This window comes from Palaemon carinicauda, chromosome 24 (genome assembly GCF_036898095.1).
Source record: "Palaemon carinicauda isolate YSFRI2023 chromosome 24, ASM3689809v2, whole genome shotgun sequence".
Classification (NCBI taxonomy): domain Eukaryota; kingdom Metazoa; phylum Arthropoda; class Malacostraca; order Decapoda; family Palaemonidae; genus Palaemon; species Palaemon carinicauda.
Window position 1 is genome coordinate 70093057 of NC_090748.1, and position 23872 is coordinate 70116928.

General features: G+C 41.6%; 1 long non-coding RNA gene across 1 annotated transcript in view; it reads left to right on the forward strand.

Annotated features, from left to right (window-relative positions):
• The first annotated feature begins 3091 nt into the window (after positions 1-3091).
• The window catches only part of LOC137618149 (uncharacterized), a 168174-nt gene continuing 147393 nt past the window's right edge, over positions 3092-23872 (forward strand). Inside the window, exon 1 of the long non-coding RNA XR_011039734.1 lies at positions 3092-3244. This is a non-coding gene — a long non-coding RNA (uncharacterized lncRNA). The remainder of the gene's footprint in view (positions 3245-23872) is intronic.

Genomic DNA, 23872 nt, shown 5'->3' on the forward strand with positions numbered 1-23872 from the left:
GGTCTGAATAATGATAAAAAACCATCTCGAAATACAGTTGAAACAATGGGACTCCAGATTGTTTTTCTAATGATATTTTCAATACGGGTCTCAACATTGTCTTTAAATTATATTTCATCTCTAGTTATCTATCAATATAACCCCAACGCCATACATTATAACTAAAACTAGAATTTTTTTTTTAACTAAGAAAATTGTTGATAAGCTGAACTCAAAAGTTAAGACTGCAAGGCAAAGTAAACATTCAGAACCCTTACAAAATAGGACACTATTACCACTAGACCCAATTTGAGAAGTCAGGTTAGGGTTAACAACCAGGCAGGTAAGAAAAGAATTATCACTATTAAGTGAAGGCTCACTGACCTCCTGAGATTTTACAAAGAAAGCTATATAATTTAAAAGCTTTTGAAACTCATCAGTATCAAAACTTGGCCAATTAAGTGTGTATTAGAGAACAGTGTGTTATATGGTTATTGTCATCATCCTCATTAAAACTAGCCTAGCCTACTCTATATATCACCCCTGGACTAAAAGTAAGTTTCATTTATGCTTTGTATTAAAAAAAAAAAAACTTTTCCAGGAGAGGAACAGTGATGTACAGCAGTTGTTATTGGCAGTAAATCTTAAACATCAGATCCTACGGTATTTTGGTAGGTAGCCTAATAGGTTGGCCAGAGCACCAGCCACCCGTTGAGATACGACCGCTAGAGAGTTATTGGGTCCTTTGACTGGCCAGACAGTGCTACATTAGATCCTTCTATCTGGTTACGGTTCATTATCCCTTTGCCTACATATACACCGAATAGTCTGGCCCATTCTTTACATATTCTCCTCTGACCTCATACACCTGACAGCATTGAGATTACCAAACAATTCTTCTATCAAGGGGTTGACTACTGCAGTGTAACTGTTCAGTGGCCACTTTCTTCTTGGTAAGGCTAGAAGAGAGACTTTAACTATGGTAAGCAGCTCTTCTAGAAAGACACTCCAAAATCAAACCATTGTTCTCTAGTCTTGGGTAGTGCCAGGTGGAGATACAATAGTCAATCGTGGTAATAACAGTTTATCACACGTTTCTTTACAAAATTTCCATCTGGTTACTTTTCTTTTTTTTTATAAAAGCAATGTTTCTAAGATGATATCCAGCAGTTTTTACTACATTATTTATTTGAGCATTGGAACACAAGTTACAGTCAAGAGATAGCCTACTCCTAGATCATGAACTTTACTGGATGTCGGGGCAGAGTTGTTATTTGTGATTATTTGAATATCACTCAAGTTTTTTAGGGTGTTTTTCTTTCCAACCACCATAAACTCTGATTTATTTTCATTTAATTCTAGTTGTCATCCATTCCCTAACACTGGCGCAAATTCGGTTTAGAGTTTCGGTAGTGTCGTCTATATCATTTATGGAGAAGTAAAATAGTGTATCATCTGCAAATAGTTTGAACTTCACTCCACGCCTTTGCAGTATTTTCGGCAGACCAATAGCAGCCTATAGGCCTAGATACAGAATAAGATTTGGCCCAATACACTGCCCTGAGGTACCCCTTCTATTTCAAAGGTTCATATGATGAATAAGAGTTTCCAATTTGCTCACAGTAATTTCTGTCATCCAAGTAGTCTTTTGGATATTCAAAAGCTTGATCTTCATTAGCAATGAACCGGGTATAATTTAGTTGCAGTTCAGCACAACTGTATCAGAAGCAGCACTAAGATCAAGTAATATTAAAATATCACATTTTTTTCATTCATCATTTCCAGCATATACTTTACAGCAGAACATATAGCTGTATTCGTGGGGTATGATTTTCTGTACGCAGACTGGCTGTCTGGCAAAGCTTCTAATGCTTCTAAGTGATTAATTAGTTGTTCAGGAATTACGTATTCTAGCACTTTTGAACTATAGGATAGTTTTGAAGTATGTCTATACAAGCTTAATTCCCGATCATCTAGAACACTTTTCAGAACTGGTGTGACTATAGCCATCTTCTCAGATTTGGGAAACTTACACGCATCAATGCTTATATTTGCTATTTTCGTAATTATATCAGCCAGACTAAAAAAAGTTTCTTTCTACGGTTCTTCAGATTTTGGCATTGGATCGATCGCACAGTTTGTTTTTTCTGCTCTCTTGATAATCGTGGAGACATCGTCTTGTGTTATATTATTAAATCTCGTTAACTTTATCTGTGTATCTGGTATAGCATTAATCTGATATTGAATAATTTTAAATGATCTAGCTATATTTTCTATTTTGTTTTTAAAGAATACTAGAAAATCCTTTGCTAGTTCCTGGTCACTATATCCCTCTGGTAGCCTTTTACATTTACATTTCCCATTATACCATTTAGGAAACGATTTAACTTATTTATATCTGCTGATGCTTCGAGGTCTTTCTTTTATAGTATTCATTTTTTTCCTTTTTTTAAATAATTGTCTCGGCACCTTCCAGTTTTGTGTTCTACCCCATGAAACTTTAAGATATTTGTTTTCGATTTAGCTATAAGCATTTAATAAAGCAAATGTCCTTTTGCGACATTGAGCCACGTTATGTGTATGAAATAAATTTCCAGTAGCTCAAACTATTTCAAGATACAATAAAATTCAGTTTTAATATCAAAGCATCAAGGTCTAGTGATATAATTTCACGAAATCGCACAGCTAAACAAGTTCCTTTAGATTCAGGAAAACAACTAATAGCTACGTCTTAAATATGTTATCCTTCATCTTGAAAAATGTACATTGACGACGAAGAGTTATTATTTATTTATTTATTTTTTTTTTTGTACGTACAACATTGAAGGTACACCGTTTCTTCTAAGATGGAAAGGTGTGGTTTGTACCAGTTATGCTGTATGACGTCACACGGGAATACTGTACCACCTTAAACTTTCCTGAACGCTCTATGATATGCTAGTGCAGTTTTGCGGATTATTTAATTGTTTTCGTAAATATTATACTTATTCGATCCTAAACTTGCTGATTTAAATGCATGATAACAGATATGAAAGAAAATGAACCGATTCATATCCCTTATGAACTCGACCTCTCTGCAACTCTGCCACCGAAAGCAAAGTCACTAGGACGATGGGCAAGTCTCCCATCGTCCTTGTGACTCTTCGCTTTCGGTTAAACGATTTCCTCCAACGATATAATGCAAGAAAGTACAGTTAATGGCAGTCTACCATTAACCATGTGTTTTACGGCAAATACTTTTAAGCTCCATCTTTGTGTGTACAAGGTAGGTCTACCAATCACTGTTCCGATGAAACGATTATAAACAAATATGTCCTGTTCCTCTTTTCCTGAAACCAATGGCAGTATGACTTTCTTCTGGCGTGAAGTTGAATAATATTTACACTGTGTGCTTCTCTGATTGTAGACCTAAGTAGTTAATACCGATTTTTCATGGTCTTTTATGAAAACTCTTGATGACTTGCTGTTACCTCTTAAGTGTTCTGTTATTTTTTGTAACCTGGATTATCAGGATATAAAAGGTTATTTATTGGCCTAAGTGAAGATTTTGTAATTTTACTCCATTTAGGTAGATGCGATTATGATGTCTTTAGACCTGCTTATTAATACGGCCCCTTTTCAATAATTCCTACAATAAAAATATATTGAAGGTGCTTCGACTAATCACATGAGCGCTAATGATTAAATGGGACCTTTGCAGTTAATAATTACTATAACACAATATTCCTAATGAAAATGAGAAGCGTTCCTGCTATATTTATAGGTACTTACAACCTTTCTAATGCAAATTATTGTTTAAAACCCATATTTCTAAAAGTTTAGACGTTTTAAAATTCCAAAAGTTATGACTGAAAAATACATTTTAAAGGGGACATGACGCACCACTACCCAACTTATAAGGCTCCTACACCTAACTTAACCTATCCTCACCTAGGCTAACCTAACCTGATCTCCTGACCTAGTCTAACCTAACCAAGTCTAACCTCACCTAACCTTAAGTAGGATCCGTATCATTACTTACTTACTATGATGGCTAGCCTCCCTTAGACCACTGTACTATTAACCTACCTTAAAACTAAACCCTAACTCTATGTATTCTTCCCAACTGGCTCCACTGCTAGCAAGGTAACACCAAGTCATACTATTTTACAAATCCTGAAAACTAGCTTCGTAATACTGTATTTCAGACAAAGATAAACTACATTTTCCCCATAGAGAGAATAGATTTGTCAAGTAATAAGAAAGTTAAGCCTGCTCCAATGAGCTACATACAATCAGATTAAATTACTCATCTGTAGACCTACTATATTTTTGGTGTTATTTTACTGTATTATGGGGCAATGTAACCTAGGAAAAAACTACTATTTTCTATACAAAAAAATTCCGTTCTCTTCGAAAATGACACTCGTTCCCGTCGGAAATGAATAGTTTCTGAAATATATATGTATCTATATCCTACGATAATGAGGGACCCCCAGTGGCAACTCTGGGTTTTGGGTGGGGAAAACATACTGGGGTAACGGTATATAATGGTAAAAGAAGCCTTTTCTTCTCTATACATTACCTTCTTGGATTTATAATAAACGGAGGAAAAGACAAAACAGTATAACTGAATAAACTTTGGAGGTGCCGTTGCAAAGGCTATGTCTCTTGAAAAAATACGGTAATATTGAGCTGCAGCAATGTTAGCGTAACATGGTAACATTAGCAGTGTTTTTCCATTTATTTTTTGTCATTCTGCTTGTCGGTTGTAGTCGCAATCGTTCGTTCATTGGTACACAGAAGGTTTTGACCTGTGCAAAAACCCGAGCATAGGCTCCTCCTCCACCAATAGGATTTCTTCTTCTCTAGCCATGAAATGTAACTATTCGCTTCACCCGCTTTATTCAAGTACAGTGGAACCTCTACACACGAACGTATCTACATCCGAATTTTCCAACATCCGAAGTAAAATTTGAGCAAATTTTTGACTCTACACCCGAATTTTATTTCGACACACGAAGTAAGCAATTTTCGTCGTACCGGTTGTATGGTTGTATCCGAATTTTTCGACACGCGAAGTACAATTGGAACACGTTCCGACTCTACACCCGAATGTTTTTTTCGACACCCGAAGTAAACAATACTCGTACGCGTAGTCGGTGCTCATAGCGCCTGAAGTGTTTTTTATTTCCGCCGATAGAAGGCAGCACATCGACCTCGGAGGGACGCTCAATTAGCGGGTCTTGGGTCAGTCCTCTGTTCTCGTCGGCTTCTTGCGGTTGTGCTCTGTGCGTTCTGCTATTAACTCTTGTTTTAATCGTGATTTTTTACGTGCATCCTTTAACGGTAATTTACGTAAAGTATGGGTCCTAAAAGGCTTAGTTTTGCCAGTGGTAGTGGTAGTGGTGAGAAAAGGAAGGAAATGCTTTCTTTAGAAATTAAGCAGGAAATTATTGAAAAACATGAGCGTGGCATCCGCGTGAGTGAACTTGCTAAACAGTATGGCCGTAATATGTCGACGATCTCGACAATCCTTAAACAGAAGGAAGCTATTAAAGCAGTGAAACCTTCTAAGGGGATCACTATAATTTCCAAACACCGTACCCCTATCATAGAAGAGATGGAATGACTTCTACTAGTGTCGATTAAGGATAGAGAGATCGTTGGCGACACCATCACCGAGACCGTTATCTTCGAGAAGGTGCACGCCATCTTTACGGACTTGAAGGAGGAGAGCTCTGGGGGTGATGCTGGGGAGAGTTCAACCGAGCCTTCCTCAGATGATTTCAAGGCATCTCGTGGCTGGTTCGAGAAATTTGAGAAACGGTCCGGGATTCATTCAGTTGTTTGCCACGGAGAGGCTGCTAGTGCAGACACAAAGGCTTCAGCTGACTTTGTCAAGAACTTCGAAAAGATCGTGCAGGAAGAAGGCTACGTAGTGCAGCAGGTGTTTAATTGTGATGAAACCGGGCTGTTTTGGAAGATGCCGAGTCGAACCTACATCACTGCCGAAGAGAAGAAATTGCCTGGGCATAAGCCAATGAAGGATCGGTTGACTCTTGCCCTATGTGCCAATGCTAGCGGGGACTTTAAAGTCAAGCCCTTACTGGTTTACCATTCAGAGAACCCTAGGGCCTTTAAAGCACACAAGGTCGATAAGGATCAGCTTCATGTTTTCTGGCGATCCAACTCGAAGGCCTGGGTCACTAGGCAATTCTTTGTGCAATGGGTAAACCAAGTTTTCGGCCCTTCTGTGAAGAAGTATCTTCATGAACAGAAATTGCCTTTAAAGTGCCTGCTATGCCTTGACAATGCACCCGCTCACCCCCCCGGACTTGAAGATGATATCTTCGATGAATTCAAGTTCATAAAGGTGCTGTATCTTCCACCGAATACCACCTCTATCCTCCAGCCCATGGACCAGCAAGTCATCTCTAATTTTAAGAAGCTGTACACCAAGCACTTACTTAAGCAGTGCTTTAATGTCACGCAAAGCACCAACTTACCTTTGCGTGAATTTTGTAGGGGCCACTTCAACATCGTGCACTGCTTGAAGATCATAGATCAGGCTTGGGTGGGATTAACTCGATGGACCCTGAATTCCGCTTGGAAGAAGCTTTGGCCTGATGCTGTTGCTCCCCGAGATTTCGAGGGTTTTGATCCTGAACCTGATCCCGTGGTCGGTGCAGCGGAAGCCGTAGAGGAAATCGTCTCCCTTGGCAAGTCCATGGGTCTGGAGGTCAACGCAGATGACGTTACGGAACTCGTCGCCGAACATCACGACGAACTGACGACGGATGAGCTCAAGGAACTCCATGCTATGTCGGAGCACATGAGTGATGACGAGGAAGGGAGCGAGGAGGTAGAACATATGTTAGGTTCGGCGCAAATAAAAGAGGTGTTAGGAAAATATCAAGACGTGGTCGACTTCATCGACAAATGCCATCCAAAGAAATTGCAGGTTTGTCGAGTAGTTTCTCAATTCGATGATGTTTGCCTAACTCACTTTCGAAACATTCTGAAAAGCCGTACCAAGCAATTATCTATCGATCCTTTCTTTAAAAAACTGCGAAGCGAACTCGCGATGAAGAGGATGTAAGTGAATCGAAGAAAACGGCAAAGAGTGAAGCGGTAGAAAGTGAAACACAGAAAACGGAAAAGAGTGAAGCAGAAGAAATTCAGTCAATTTTAAATGTAGAGAGTGATAGTGATTAAAATTACGTAATCATCAAAAAGAAAAAAAGAAAATGTAAAAAAAAAAATATAAAATATAAAAATAAAAAAGAAATAAGCTAAGTTATGTTAAAGTTCACTTAGTGTAAGTTAGAATAAGTTACGGTAGTGTACGTTTATCGTAGTTAACCTCTCTACCTCCTCGCCGCCCGTCCGTCTCCTCTCTGCGTAGCAAGACTAACAACACCTGCGCTGGAGTTTCTAAGGTAAAGTGACGCTAAAAACCCGTTTCTTATTCATCATTTTTTGCTAATTCTTCTTATTTACATGTCTATTCTTCTTATTTACATGTCTATTATCTAATTTAGTGTTCATTATTCTCATGGGAAAATTATGTGTAGTAGTTTATTAAGAAGTTATCATAGGTTTTTGGGCTCAACCACGGATTAATCCTATTTCAATGTATTCTTATGGGAAAATTCGTTTCTACATCCGAAGTTGGTTCTGGAACGGATTAAATTCGTATGTAGAGGTTCCACTGTATATTACTTGATCCAGTACAACTATACCATTCCTTTTATGTAGTACCCTCGTTTACATATTACGTTTGACCCAAGAATTACTCGTTTTATTATCCGATATCTTATAAAATCACCTCATTTTAAATATAAAACTTACCCGCTGGTTATATAATGGCTGAAGTCCCCGACGCCCTCGGCAGAAAATTCAAAATCTCTTGCGCAGCTTAGCGTATATATGCCAGGAGTACCCCAGCGCCCTCGCGGTACCACAGGTAGAACTATACCCAACCAATTCAGATTTTTTCTGCCGCCATTGCTGGCTGAACTATTGGAAATTCTCTCTTGTTTTCTTACTCTGTTTGGACGTTATTTGGTGATGTATTAACGTTTTTGAGTTTTGGCTTTCGCATATTTGTTTTATTTGATTTGTGATCTCGTTTTTATAACTTGAAAGGTAGGGTTGGAAGGTTTTTCAACCAATTTTAAACCTCACGAAAGCATGGGGGTGAAATGTAAACGTTTCGACCATTGATGACGTCACAGCCTCTTCCGTAGGCTAAAAGTCTGTCTTGCCTTTTACAAAGAATATAAGTGAATATGCTTTTAGGGTTTTAAGTTATGAATTAAATTAAAGGAATTATTTTGGGAAAATTTTATCCTTTTAATATTTTTCTTTAGATAATCTTCGATCTATTTGCAAAGATTAACTGTCGTTCAGTTTATTTTTGTTACGCAGTAATCAGTTTCGTTACGATGTTACATATTGTAGCGTTTTTATGAATAGTACTTTCTTCCTACTTCTCAATTTTTTAATTGTACTTTATAAAAGGAACATTTTATTTTGCGATTAATTGGTTCTTTCAGTTTTTTTCCTCATTCAGAGATTAAAGGAAGTTACGGTTCAGTTTATTTTATATGATGCAGTATTCTTTACATTTGTCGTAGCGCACGATTCTATGTATCGTTGTTACTTTGGTGGTTTTCGGAATACTAAATTGTTCGTATATTATTTGTAGATGTTCCAATGATGCGAGTGATGATTCATCTTTTATTGGAATCCCTTAATTTAAGGGTTTATTTTAATTTATAGATATTATATCTATTAAGGTAATATTTGATATTTAATATTTTGTTACTTTTATATGGGATTCGGTACTTTTGCTTTCCCATTCAAACAATTGTCCAGTGACAGAATTATAAGTCTCTCCCTACGGAGTTCATTTCCTTTGAGAGAGTATATACTTTGGTTTTCAGGTAATTATGAAACTACCTTTGTGCCAAAGAGTAAAGTGCAAATTTTTTAGTGATAGATTGTGCAGTGAATTTTATTTTGTGGAGAGTGCCTCTATTCGGACCTGTCGTTATCCTAGCCTTAGACCTCTGTCGAGCTCCCGGACCCAGGGGAGAAGCTATGTCGAACGGCGAAAGGAATCGAGAGGGTAACCAGGTGTTACAGTCTTTTAGACCCGAACTGAAGTCCTCTCGAGCTTTTTCTGTTGGTCACCAGAACGCTCATCCTCGCTATAGATGAAGCGAGGTATTAGTGTTTTCAAAGGCGCTAAGCTGAAAACAAAATTGATTTCGTTCTGCGTGTGTTACGTTTCATGCGGCGCAGACGCAGTTCCGCCACATCCGCCTGATGGGTGTCGTCTCTCGACAGTGGCAAGCGCTATGGATCAACTAAGATATGCTGAATACGTTTCGCCTAAGGTTGATCCTTGATCTTTGTAGTTAGGCATGAAACAGTATCTATCTTCGTTTATGCAGTCTTTTCAGCCTGCCGTTAACAGTGCGGTTGGGTGTCTCGATTCCGTTCTTTGACACTGACGCACAGGCGTCGTGTCTTTATCGGTGAGGACTCGTTGTCGCACAGGCGGCCTACCAACCGCAATTTTCAATGGTGGGGGAAAGTGGATGCTTTACTTCGATTACCTGCTCAACGCAAACAGACTGCTCATAGCACCTAGTATCAGTCTATACAGACTCGCCGACGTTCGCCAGGCAACAGAGTCGGCGAAGCGTCATCGGAACGGTGCGGCAACGGAAACAGAACGTCGACGGAATGGAGCGAAGCGCCACGTCAGTGTGGACGCTTTCAGTGTCAGTGTGGACGCTTTCAGTGTCAGTGTGGACGCTTTCAGTGTCAGTGTGGACACTTTCAGTGTCAGTGTGGACACTTCAGCGTCAGTATGGACGCTTCAGCACCAGTGTGGACGCTTCAACGTCAGTGTGGACGCTTCAGCGCTAGTAGGGGTGCTTCAGCATTTGTGTGGATGCTTCAGCGTCGGCGTGGACGCTTCAGCGTCGGCGTGGACGCTTCAGCGTCGGCGTGGACGCTTCAGCGTCGGCGTGGACTCTTCAGCGTCGTGGTGTACGCTTTACTACCTATGACTATAGACTTTGATGTCTATCTGACCATGAACGTCTGGTGTTAAGTTGTTATTGCTCCAGGCGCTATATTAAGAAATAAATCTTAACTAGGAAGATATTATATTCTCGGACCAAGGCCTGCTGGGCTAACTCTTGGTTGTGAGAACTAGAATTAAAACCTCTTAAGTTTTGAGGTCTGAATTCAGAAGGAGTGGATTCCTAAGAATCAAGGCTTCTCTTCCTAGGATAGAGATTGTAATAGGAAGGGAATAACTTTCAGAAACTCATGAGAATTTTTCTAAAAAGTTTCCCCTCATATTTTTTATCTGCTGCTCCTCGTTTCGACTTGAGTTTTCGCTAGTTGAGTTGATGGTGTAGCTATTTATTTTATTTTATTTGTATTACAAGCCAGCTACAACCCTAGTTGGGAAAGCAAGATGCTTTAACCCAAAGGGCTCCCTTTTGGAACGATGGCCTAGTAAATTAATGGTAAAATAAAGTAATGAATTAACATTAAATCATTCTCAGGGAAATAACAAACCTTACTGTAGAGATTGATACAGCGCTTGCAGCTGCAACAACAGAAAGGGCATTAAGGCCTTTATGAGAATAGAACGTAAAAGTATATCTCCCACTTTGGGCAGATCTTTTATGATTTAATGTTTTTTGTTTTTAAACTGCTCTTGTTAGTGACTCGTAAACATGTGCAGTGCTCTGGAGGAGGTGTTTGTTTGTTTTCACCTTGCCCATAGTCCTATATCTCTAACTTACATTCCAACCCTTGGGAGAAGGAAGGTCGGTAGGCTGAGGTTCTTCGTGGACCTTGTGCTTTAAACGTCTGTTCCGTCGAGCAATATTGTTGATGCACTCCAAGACGTTCTCTCTCCACTTTGGAATGATGAAATAATGCTCTTTTCTTCACCTATGATTGGCGAGCTATGCCATCACAACCATGTGACATAGTATCATGAAAAGAGCGAAGTTGGAATGTCTTGAAGCAATCAGTTCGTCGTCGCCATGGTATCATGGATCTTGTAACTGGTTTCTACATATTAGAATGCAGTTCCCTGACGAGAACAACATTCTACGTTTTCCCTGTCTACCAGACTAGGTAGTTACTCGTCATGTATGCACGCGAACAGAACTTACCTTCGCAGCAGTCGTGTTTTGATGCTTGAACAGGAAGCAATCGAGTGTGTTTTTTCTTCCGCGAGAGAAGCGGAAGTCAGACAAGTCGCATTCAATCCTAGTTCTTCCTCTGGAATCTGACTCTCTTTCAGGGAGGAAGGACTTTGTCTTCATCGAAGGATGCAAAACCTAGAATTGGTAGTCACCAATCGATTTGTCCAAGACCTTTCAAGAGTCGTATGTTTTCTGTTAACTTATCCTGCAGTATCTAACGTTCGCCGGAAGTTTTTCTTTTCGGAAGAAGGCGACGTGTCAGCACCAGAATCGTGTAAGACATAGTTCTTCTGGGGACAAGGTGTTGTTCACACTTCTCCTCCCCCAGTTTGGAGAAAGGTCTATTACTTTCTTCTGAGGTCTAGCGACTACTGTTGACGGTATCTCACAGCATTGGATACGTTCAGTTCGCGCACAAGGCGCGCTTGAAATGCCATAGGGACTCTCCCAGGTCGCTCACAGGACTGCGGTTGATGTTCTTTCCCGGCCTTCGCCCATGCTTGAGTTGGCGCACTCGCTACCCCGTGAGTGTAGATTTGGTCAGAGCTAAAAAAGGTCTATTTCATCTGTGTTTAGCGTTTACGATTCTCGGGGGAGAAAATTTTCTCCTAAAGAGTCTAAGGACTACCATAGATCAAAGAATTAGTTTTCCGATGAGTGTCAGAAGGCATAGTTCTCCTATGCTTAGTAACGCTTCCTCGCAGAGATATGCTCGTGTTACGAGAAGCGTTAGAGCGGGTGCTTGTAGCAGTCTGGTCTCTCTCTTACGGCAGACGTCATGCAGACACAGACGTAAGTTCTGGTCTCTTCCTCACGCAGTCCCAGACGCAGACACCAGTCTGGTCGTTTGTTGGACGCTGACAGTCAAAGTTGATCCTTTCAACAAGTTGTCCCGTTTTCGCGGTCTGCGGGACGCGTGACTATCACTCATGCGGATGCATCCTACACGTGGACAACTCTCGACAATCAGTTCTGTCTTTCCGTCAATGACCGGACGCGATGCTGTCGCCTCCACGCAACACGCTGTAGATTTACAATAAGCGGGGCACACACACAGCACTGTACCCACACGACAAGGTGAACACATACAGCACGCTGACACCTTACGGAAATGCAAGCACATGCAACATTATGGTCGCATGCTAGACGCATAGTCAAGTCTTTTTCCTACAGCAGTTTAACCATACTATTGCCTCTCCGTCGCGTCTCTCTGGCCTTGCAGCTAACGCTCCCTCGTGTCAAGCTTTGGCTTTAAGTTTGTTGAACACTCGCTGATTACACACGAATCAGGTCTTAACCTCACAGCATAAGGTCACGTGGTTGATGCTTCTTTTCAACAAGCCTAGCTTTAATATCGGTTTCTGGCGACCGATATGGACGATTTTTGGGAGGCGGTTCTAGTTCCCGATTCTCTCTCACGACATGTTGAGTGTAGGCAGGATGCTGGAACCATTCTGGACTCTTTCTGGGACCATACTGGGTGCATGCTGGAAGCATGTCCTTAGTCCTTTTCCCCCTGTCAGGATCAGGAACGTTTTATGTTAAACCGTCAAGCTTTAGGTCTAGCTGCCTCCAGTATTTCGGAAAACCCCTAAGATCTAGAGGGTTGTTCGAAGGAGACAGCCGAGACTTTCGCTTGTACAAAGGACATTGGCGTCAAGGTATTCCAACCCAATTAGAGTGCTTTATGGAGTGGTGTAGAGCTAGAGCCGGCTCTTCATAGGTAACTCTAACACAAGTGGTCTATTTTTTCATAAACTTTAGAAGAAAACACATTGTCTTTCCTCCTCGACCATCAAAGGGTACAGGAGTATGCGGGCATCTGTCTTCAGACGCAGTAGATTGGATCTATCAAATGGAGACTTATAGATCATCTCAGATCATTTGAGAGGATTTGGAGGCATCAGCAAGATGCTCCAGCCTGAAATTTAGGGTTCGTTTTCTGGAGCTTCGCGGTAGTGACAGATCCGACCCTTTACACTTGGTTTCTTTTTAAGGCCTATCTTTGGAGACTTTCTGTGTAAGTCTACCATAAGTCTAACCTGGATTCTTGGTCATTAATAAACATCTTTCTCATCCATAGCCTAAATCTTTCGGGATCACTATTCTCTCGAATTTGGTTTGGGATGGGCGGAGAAGAGTTTTTTGCCCGATTAAAACGAAGTTTTATTGGGACAAGAACAAAGAAGTTAAGAGTCTATTCATAACTCTTAGGTACACGGTCAAGAAGCCTGCGCTATCCATGTCTAAACATTCTATCATCTCGTATAGATTTTGATTACAAAGGTTCTTCCACACGGTGGGTTACAGATCATAAGATGTTGAAAGAGTAAAGACTCACGAAGTTAGAGCTGTAGAAACTAATGTAATTTTTAAACTAAACTGTTCTCTGCTAAGCATCGCGTATACAGTCTTGTGAAGGGGTAATCCTGTATTCGCCTTGCATTACTTTTACCGTGTCCAGTCTCTTTATGAAGACGTCTACGTTTTGGGATCACTTGCAACAACGAGTGCAGTAGTAGGTGAAACCTTCTCCACTACATTTCCCTAAATTCCTAGTACTCCTGTTCTTCTCTTGGAACTGTTATATTTTTATGATTGTACGTGAAGGTTGGTCGGCAATCTTCCGCAATCTTTGACCTTGTCAGGTGGTCATTTTGTTCCTAGAGAGCGCCCGGAACAAGGGTATTAGTTGAGGTCCTGTCATGTTATAGGTGGTTGTACCGTTTGACAGCTCCTAGAGATCATCAGCCCCGAGTGGATCACTGGATCTCCTAAGGATAGCAGACAAAATGAGGCAGAGCATTGCTGTCGGCTTCCTTATCAGGTTAGAACCGCTTAAGTTGTTTATGTAACGCTTAAGTTAATTTCCAATTATGCAGCTGTCTCTGACCCGCCACCAATGGGTGTCAATCAGCCATTATATAACCAGCGGGTAAGTTTTATATTTAAAAATTATATTTTCATAATAAAATAAATTTTTTAATATACTTACCCGCTGGTTATATAAGTTTTAGACGCACCCTCCTCCCCTTTAAAGACCATGGGGCATGGAAAATCTGAATTGGTTGGGTATAGTTCTACCTGTGGTACCGCGAGGGCGCTGGGGTACTCCTGGCATATACGAGTCTTTCAGTCGAGAAACATGCCAAGCGCCATTTTATTATTATCATTTTTATTATTATTATTATTATTATTATTATTATTAATATCAAAATTAAAATTATTATTATTATTACCATTATTATTATTTTTATTATTTTCATCATTATTATTATTATTATTATTATAATATATTATTATTATTATTATTATCATCATCATTATTATAATAATAATAATAATAAAGTGGCACTCGGCATGTTTCTCGACTGAAAGACTCATATATGCTAAGCTGCGCAAGAGATTTTGAATTTTCTGCCGAGGGCGTCGGGGACTTCAGCCATTATATAACCAGCGGGTAAGTATATTCAAAAATTTATTTTATTATGAAAATATCATTTTTATATTCCCATTAAATATTATTTATCATACATTCCATTTTATCTTGCTATATTACTTTCATACAATTTGTTGTTACCTTGTCACGCCCAGATTTCACATAAATACTTGCTCTGGACAAGTTTCCTATTCTGGTTCATTCATGTTTACTCTCCAGACTCCGTTGTTTTTCCGTTAGCCAATCGTGAACACATACGTATGGAAAATTTGCACAGGGGATAGTTTAATATTTCCCAAGCCCCACCTTCCAACAAACCCTTTTCTGTGGAAACCTTTGTCCAAGTCAGGTCTTTTAGTTCAAGTGATGTCTTTTTGCGCATTTTACGATGGAAGTTTTAGAAACTTGTAACGACTGCAGTAATCCATGGTTGAAAGTATTTTGGTGAATTCCAATGTTGATAATTTTCTTAAATCTCTTAATGTAATAGCCCAATGTTTACAGTGTTAAAGTGCAGTATTAAACTAAGACAAAGAAGTTAAGACATTACAGACTCACAGTCACAACACCCCGGTGACCCACAAGTTTCGTCGTTGCGGTCATAAAAGTAAGTTATTAATTTCTTTAATTTTAATGTTAGTTTTACTATTTTGTTAGCGTGCGCAGCTCAACATTACCGCTTGCCAGTGCATACAAGCTTGATGTTTTATTTTCTTGCGAGCGTAAGCGAACGAATGGCAGAACAAGAACCATTATATTTAGCGTTGCTAATGTTATCGTAACAGCTCAACATTGCGGCTTGCCAGTACATACGAGCTTGATGTTTTATTTTCCTGTGATCATAAGCGAGCCAGTGGCGGAACAAGAACCATTATATGTAGTGTTGCTAATGTTATGAACTTCTAGGTTAGGTTAGGTGGGTTTGTTAGGTTATGTACCCTTTTTGTACCTTTTTATATATTGTGTAAAGGGTATATGGAAAAATGCTTTAAAGTACACATGCTAATATTACGGTAGCATTGCTAACGTTAGCTATGACATTGTGATGTTGGTAACGCTGTGTAACATTGGTAACGTTGCTAATGTTAGCGTTCGCAGTACGTACGTGACTGAAGTGACACGGAATTTGAACAAGTCGTTATATTTAAACATTTTAACAATATATATAACAAAAGACATTATATTTAAACATTTTAACAGAAAATATGTTTTCCTGTAGAAAATAACGTGATTTAACCGGTTTTCACCTTCATTTCCCCCGTAATAACAGCAACCAGTTCGGCTACTCAAAGTTAGTCGAATTGGTTGTTCTGTTTGTTTGCAGTTGAAATGAAGGTCAAATTTGGTCAAATCACATTATTTACTACAGGAAAACATATTTGTTCCAACACAGATACAAACCTTCGCTATTTATAATAGGGTATTACTTTCGTTGCAGCTGATAGACGAGCCATGATAATTTTAGTGAGGGATAACTACCCCATTGGCTAGTTAGTGGGTGGGGGGTGGGGTAGACTGGCTACCCCACTCACACTCACCTCTTGGCTGAGTAACCACTTTACTTTTTGACTCGGTAGAGGACGGACATGCAAAGACTTCCCTTGATGTTTTTCGTATATTTCTATTTTTGGTTTTCTTGTGTGTTTTCATTTATCTTACATATATTTGAGTGTATATACAGTATATGTATTTAATGGAAATATACGTTGTTAGATACGTGTAACTTTAGTGCTGTTGACATCGTATTTAACTGCCTCCGCTGTAAGGTTGTTGTCTTTCGGCAGGTTCTCAACACTGCCGTGTGTTTGTTTCATTACAGAATTAAAGTTTATAACAGTTCAGCTCCCTTTCGAGGAATTATCTTACAAGGAAGGAAGGTGACTTATTCCCCGAATAGTGTATTTTGTGCAACGGAGCATGAATTGTAATTGATAACAACTTCCTTTTTTTTTTTCACAGGTAACAGCGATGTAGAATACATGTGGTAGCTCGTGAGCTGTCCTCATTACGAGGTAGCAGTCGCTGTCAACCTTCAACTTGATGTTCCTCCTTCGAGGGGAACTTTCTCTCTCTCTCTCTCTCTCTCTCTCTCTCTCTCTCTCTCTCTCTCTCTCTCTCTCTCTCTCTCTCTCTCTCTCTCTCTCTCTCTCTCTATCTCTATCTCTCTCTCTCTCTCTCTCTCTCTCTCTCTCTCTCTCTCTCTCGCGAGAGAGAGAGAGAGAGAGAGAGTGATTTTTGTTTACGCCTATGGTTTTTTCCCATGGAGCTGGGATAAAGCTTTACTTGTGCTATGTCCTCTTGCGGGAGGACTGAGATTTTTTACGCTTACGCTTTTTTCCCATAGAGCTGGGAGAAAGCTTGTTTTAGGCGATGTCCTCCTTCGGGAGGACTTCTCTCGCGTTCGCGGGAGAGAGTTTCTTACGCCTACGCTTTTTTCCCATAGAGCTGGGAGAAAGCTTGTTTTAGGCGATGTCCTTCTTCGGGAGGACTTCACTCTCGTTCGCGAGAGATTTTTAAGTCTACGCTTTTTTCCCATAAAGCTGGGAGAAAGTTTGTCATTGGCGATGTCCTCCTTCGGGAGGACTTCTCCCTCGTTCGCGTGAGAGATATTTTACGCCTACGCTTTATTCCCATAGAGTTGGGAGAAAGCTTGTCGTAGGCGATCTCCTTCAGGAAAACTTCCCTCTCGTTCGTGAGAAATAACTTGTAGGAGCTTGCTGATCCACCAGGGGCAGTGGCAGAGCTTTCTCTAAAGCAGGTTATCCCTACGCTTATGGTTCTCCTTCAGGGGCGGAGCGAGAGCCTTCGCTTAAGTGACTTTCTCCTTCGGGAGAACAAACCTCTTATGCGGAGGTGTTATCTTGAACCTGCTGGTTCTCCTTGATCCTTCGGGGTCTCGTTCGATCACACTTTGGGCTGGCGTGATCGTTTGAGCCTTCAGGCTCTCGTCATGTTGATCCTGCTGGTTCTCATGACAGTAGGAGTCCTTCAGGACTCCGCTCGAAACTTTCGGGTTTCAGTTACGCTGAACCTTCGGGCTCTCATAACGATGGTAACATTGAGCCTTCGGGAACTTGTGCCATCAATCACGCCGACCTTTCGGGGTCTCGTGACAGAGGAACCTCAATTCCTCGTTACGCTGACTCTTCAGGGTCTTGTAACATTAGTTATGCAGAACCGTTGGGCTCTCGTAACTTTAGTCACTCTGACACTTCGGTGTTTTGTGACAGGGAAACTTCGGTTTCTTGTTGCGCTGACCCTTCGGGGTCTCGTAACATTAGTTGCGCTGAACCCTTGGGCTCTCGTAACTTTAGTCACTCTAACACTCCGGTGTGTTGTGACAGGGAAACTGGGGTTTCTCGTTACGCTGACCCTTTGGGGTCTCACAACATCAGCTACGTTGAACCCTAGGGCTCTTGTAACTTTAGTCACTGACACTCCGGTGTTTTGTGACAAGGAAACTTTGGTTTCTCGTTACGCTGAACCTTTCGGGTCTTGTAACATTAGTTACGCAGAACCCTTAGCCTCTCGTAACTTTAGTCACTCCGACACTTCAGTGTTTAGTGACAGGGAAACTTCGGTTTCTCGTTGCGGCTGTCCCTTCGGGTTCGCGCAACACAGTTCACGCTGAACTTTCGGGTTCTCGTGACCTGAGTCATTTTTTTTTATGGCAGAGAGTTTCCAAACTCTCGTTGTGTTGATCGGTCGCGCTCACGCAACACAAGCTATCGTAAACCTTCAGGTGAGCGTAGCAGTCCGTTCTCTCACCAACTTGAGAGCTCTCGTGCGCACAGCCAAATTGGCATGCACGACCGACTTGGCGAGCACGACCGTCTTGACGCACGCAAGCAAATTGGCGATCATGGCGCTCGGGTTCATCCATTGGCGCGTCATATGCGCGAACATCCCGTTGCTCGCCATGCGCTCGAACATCCTGTGGCAATACACTGTGCGCCATGTGCGCAAGCATCCATATGCGCGCCAGGTGCGCGAACAACCTCATGCGCAAAAAAGGTGCGCGCACAGTTTGGTGCAAGAGCGCACGACCAAATGGGCGCGTACACGACCATTTTGGCGCACACGATCGGATAGGAGCAGAAGACCATATTGGCGCGTGCACATGATCGGATTGGAGCGCACGACCATATTGGCTAGCATGCACGACCAACTTGGCGCGCACGCAATCGGTTGAAGTGCACGAACAACTCTTATGACCCTTCGGGGTCTCACAACGCAGTTCACGCTGAACCTTTGGGTTCTAGTGACCATAGCCATACTTATATGACAGAGTTTTTCGGACTCTTGTTGCACGAAGTGTTCACGAGTGCACAAGAGGTTTACTCTCATGACAGAGTTTTTGAACTCTCGTCCTGTGAATTGTTCTCTCGCGCCCATCATCATCAAGAGTTTTACTCTGATGACAGAGGGATGCCTGCTGCCTAAGGGTTTACGAATCTCTACAGATAAGTAAGCGGTCGATGGCAATTATATCTGGCCTTCTTGAAGCAAAACCCCACATACGAGACTTCACCCTTTTTCGGGAGACTCGTTCCTGAGAAGTTTTTACAAAACATCAATGGGTGTTAAAACCTCATGAAGGCCGTAAGCCTTCCCGGAGCAAGCACTCTAATCAAGACAAAACCGCGAGGTTATTGTCTTAAACTCGGTTCTACCGTTTGATGAAGGCAGCCTCCCCCGTCATTGTACCGTGGGTATAACGACTTGCCTTTTTACATGATAGTCTTCCGAGACTTTTTATTTTATCCTTACAGGGTTATTGTTTCGAATAATTAGTCCCGAAGGAACATTGTTAGCTAACGTTAAAGAACGATAGCAACATCTTGGGCATCTTTTCATTACGTTACGAACGTTTCAAACCCCTCCCACGGGTAAACAGACATCCGTTTCTGTGTGATGAACCCTGGCTAGCCCCTCACATAAAGAGGAGGGGTAACCCAAAAGGGAAATGATCGCATCAATAACTGTATATTTTGTTTGAGAACATATTCGCTCTCATTCAAGAAAATATTACAGTTAGTGTACGATCAAAAATTTTTTTGGCAATGATGTTGCGATTTGTCGCATGTACATTATTCCCGCAACGGGATTCGTTTCATACGTTTTCTGGAGGCAGAGAATACGCATGCGCTAGCGCAAATGGACAAGTACATATATGCGTGCAAGCGATCTTTCTGCCAATAAGGGCTATATACATCTTCCAATTAGGACTCAATTTTAAATATTCAACTTAGCCGGTGGATACATATGTAGCTTATGTCTCTGACGGTCGACAGATTCAAAAAACTCGCGAGCGATCACCGTGGTGGTTGCTGGGTGTGACCACTAGCGCCGACTGCCGGCCAGGTACCGCATATATTTTCCCAGGAATTCAGTTCTTCTCTGTCGATGGAAACGACAACATTGATTCCGCTGCGCTTAACCTCAAAGTTTTCAACTAATTGGTGAAGTACTTTTTTCATGGTTTTATGGCTTTCGCCGTGTTGGATTATTCTCAAACAATACGATCTTCAAAAGAAATTCTTTTGAAAGGAGAGACAAATTTTTTTTACCCTTTCTTTTTTAATCTCTCTGGACATTCCATAGAGAGAAGATGGCCGACCCTTCCCTCAGTGTACGGAAGTGTGTTAAAGGCTTTTAGTTTTTAGTAATTATTTTATCACTTTATAAATTATTGTTGATATTTATAGAATTACCTCTATATTTTTTATATTTCACCCGCCTTTATTAGGCCTCTTCGATTCTCTTTCCATTTATACTAAACACCGAGATAAATTTTATAATTTTTATAAGCGACCTATGCCTATTCTTTGTAGGCGGTACTGACTTGGAAAACGAAGTCAAGCAACGTTGAGCCCATTCAACTTTTATATTTTATATTTGTTTAGATTGATGAGATGAACATTTTTAGAAAATATTTTAAGTGATTTTTTTTTTGTCTTTTTAAATTTATTCTTTGAATAGTCTTCGTGCTGTTTTCAAAGATGAACTAACGTTTAGTTTATTTATGCTACGCAGTTTGCACTCTATCGTTACGTTAGAGAAAGAGAGAATCACGGTTTCACTTTGCAGAAAGAGTTAATCGATTTTGACATTTTGTTCATTCTTCTTACAAACTGAAGTTTTTTAAATACTAATTAAAAGGAACATTTTAATTTTCAATTTCTTAGTCCTTTTAGTATTTTCCTTTAGTCAAATAACCTTTTATTGACGAAGAGTGAGTGAGCCATTCTCTTGTGAGTGACAAGAGAGAGAGAGAGAGAGAGAACAATCCAGATCTTTATTCTCGTCCCAAGTCTCTATACAGGGAGTTTGGGAGTGAGTAACGTTGTTCTTCTCGATTCAGATATTTTCTCTCGTCCCAAGTCTCTGTACAGGGAGTGAGAGAGAGAGAGAGAGAGAGAGAGAGAGAGAGAGAGAGAGAGAGAGAGAGAGAATAAAACGTAGTCCTTCACGTTCTAGTTTTTTTTTTCTCATCCCAAGGCACTGTACAGTGAGAGTTTGAAAACGTAGTCCTTAGCGATCTAGTTTTTTAGTCTCCTCCCAAGTCACTGATCTTTTCAACTTTATATATTTCCATTTTATTCTATATATATGTCTGTTTATTAATTTTCGCATGTGTGATACATTATGTACTAATGAGCTTACATTATACGTCATTTTTCGCAATTCTAATCTTTTGATTTAAGGGAGAATTGCTTGCTTCAGATAGAAATCAGCTTTATTCATGTCTAATGTGAAATTATTAAAAAATGAGAGTGTCCGTGAAGAAAGTGCGAAAAACATGTTCAGTGTTGCGGAGAGTTCGTCTGTTCTTGCTTGTCGCTTGCCTACTCCGAGACCTCTTTCAGGCTCTCCTACCCGTGGGAGAAGGAATGATGTAGGACCTAAGGGAGCGAGAGGCTTTAACCAATGAACATCCGTTCCCTCAAAGGTATCAGACGTTGCTCCTTAAGCACGTCCTTACCATAAGATAGGAGAGACTAAGTTCTCCTCGTCTTCTGATGACTCGTTTCTTAAAAAATCTTGGCATAAGGTTTCGAGACCGTTGAAACGTAAATTAGTTCCTTCAGAACAAGATCAACGTCCTAGCTGTAGTCATCATGAGAGTCCCGTTCATAGCGATGACGTTCAAGGACAGACGTTACCGATGTCACGATCTATATCGAGTGCGGTTGGTCCGAAGTTAAGTGTTTTGCAAGATATGCAGTTAAAGCTTTCTTCTTTAATGAAAGCTTACGATCCTGATCCTGTGCGAAAGGATCCTTTGCTTGTTGTACGTCACGGTTCTGGAATACGTGATTCAGGTCTTCAACCTTCTAAACCAGATTTGTTACGTCACGCTGACGTTATCCCTAGTGTCAGCTTTGCTGTTAAACGAGATGCAGAGCATAAATCTCGATGTAACTTTGATCGACAGTCAGTTAAGTCGAGTCATAACTTTGATCAGCAGTCACTGCAGTTCCGCCGAGACTTTGAATGTCAGCCACCGCAGTCACAACGTGATGTTGAGCTGCAGACACCGCAGACACGACGTGACGTCGAGCGGCAGACACGACGTGACGTCGAGCGGCAGACACGACGTGACGTCGAGCGGCAGACACGACGTGACGTCGAGCGGCAGACACGACGTGACGTCGAGCGGCAGACACGACGTGACGTCGAGCGGCAGACACGACGTGACGTCGAGCGGCAGACACGACGTGACGTCGAGCGGCAGACACGACGTGACGTCGAGCGGCAGACACGACGTGACGTCGAGCGGCAGACACGACGTGACGTCGAGCGGCAGACACGACGTGACGTCGAGCGGCAGACACGACGTGACGTCGAGCGGCAGACACGACGTGACGTCGAGCGGCAGACACGACGTGACGTCGAGCGGCAGACACGACGTGACGTCGAGCGGCAGACACGACGTGACGTCGAGCGGCAGACACGACGTGACGTCGAGCGGCAGACACGACGTGACGTCGAGCGGCAGACACGACGTGACGTCGAGCGGCAGACACGACGTGACGTCGAGCGGCAGACACGACGTGACGTCGAGCGGCAGACACGACGTGACGTCGAGCGGCAGACACGACGTGACGTCGAGCGGCAGACACGACGTGACGTCGAGCGGCAGACACGACGTGACGTCGAGCGGCAGTCACCGAAGTCACAATATAGCATCGAACAGCAGTCATCGCTGTTACTACGTGACGTTGAACGTCAGTCACTTCAGTCACGACGTGTAGTAGAACACCATTCTCTGCAGTCACAACGTGACATCGACCCTCCAACTTTAACTTCTGTTCATATACAAGTTGATGTAGCCTGTCAGGCTTTACCTTCACGTCATTCTGAATATAAATCTCCTTCTCACAAGACTTTAGATTTATCAGATGATGTGCCTTCTGAAGAATAAGTTGATGACCCCCTTTCAACTAATGTACCTTTGGGGATTCATTCGGAAGAGGAGCAACCTAGGGTTGTCCAACAATCCCTTGATTTAAAAAAAAAAAAATTATGAATTTCTTCAGGGAAATTTTTCCTACTCATTTTGTAACGGCTGCTCCACGTTCTCCGCCGTCTGAGTTTACTCTTGGCATGACTTTCTTCGACTCCTACATATACGAAGTCAGTTCTCTCTCGTTCTTCCAAGAGAGCCATGCGCTTACTGGGAGACTGGTTGGAATCCAGGAGAAGTTTAGGAAAGTCTGCTTTTGCTTTTCCTCCTTCTAAATTAGCTTCTCGCTCGAGCGTCTGGTATGACACAGGAGAAGTTCTCGGCTTGGGAGTACCTGCCTCTGCCCAGGGAGTCTTCTCAAGCCTAGTGGACTCTCCTCGTCGTCTAGCCATGAGACGCTCCAAGATTTTATGGTCTTCTTCAGAGCTAGACCATCTCCTGAAAGGATTTTTTTTTTTTTCGAGCGTTTGAAGTATTTAATTTTTTGGATTGGTCCCTGGGAGCCTTAAGTAAGAAGGTCTCTCCAGCGGACAATGATATTGCTGTACAAATTATGTCATGCATGAACAAGGCCATAAGGGATGGCTCCAATGAACTGGCAGCCACGTTCACTGCAGGAGTACTTAAGATGTAAGTGCACTCAATGTGTTCATTGTCAAGACAAAGTTCACGATGGAGACTACCAAATCTGTCTTGGCAGCAGTAAGGGAAGGTGACTGGATGGTCTCTCTCGACCTTCAGGGTGCATACTTCCAC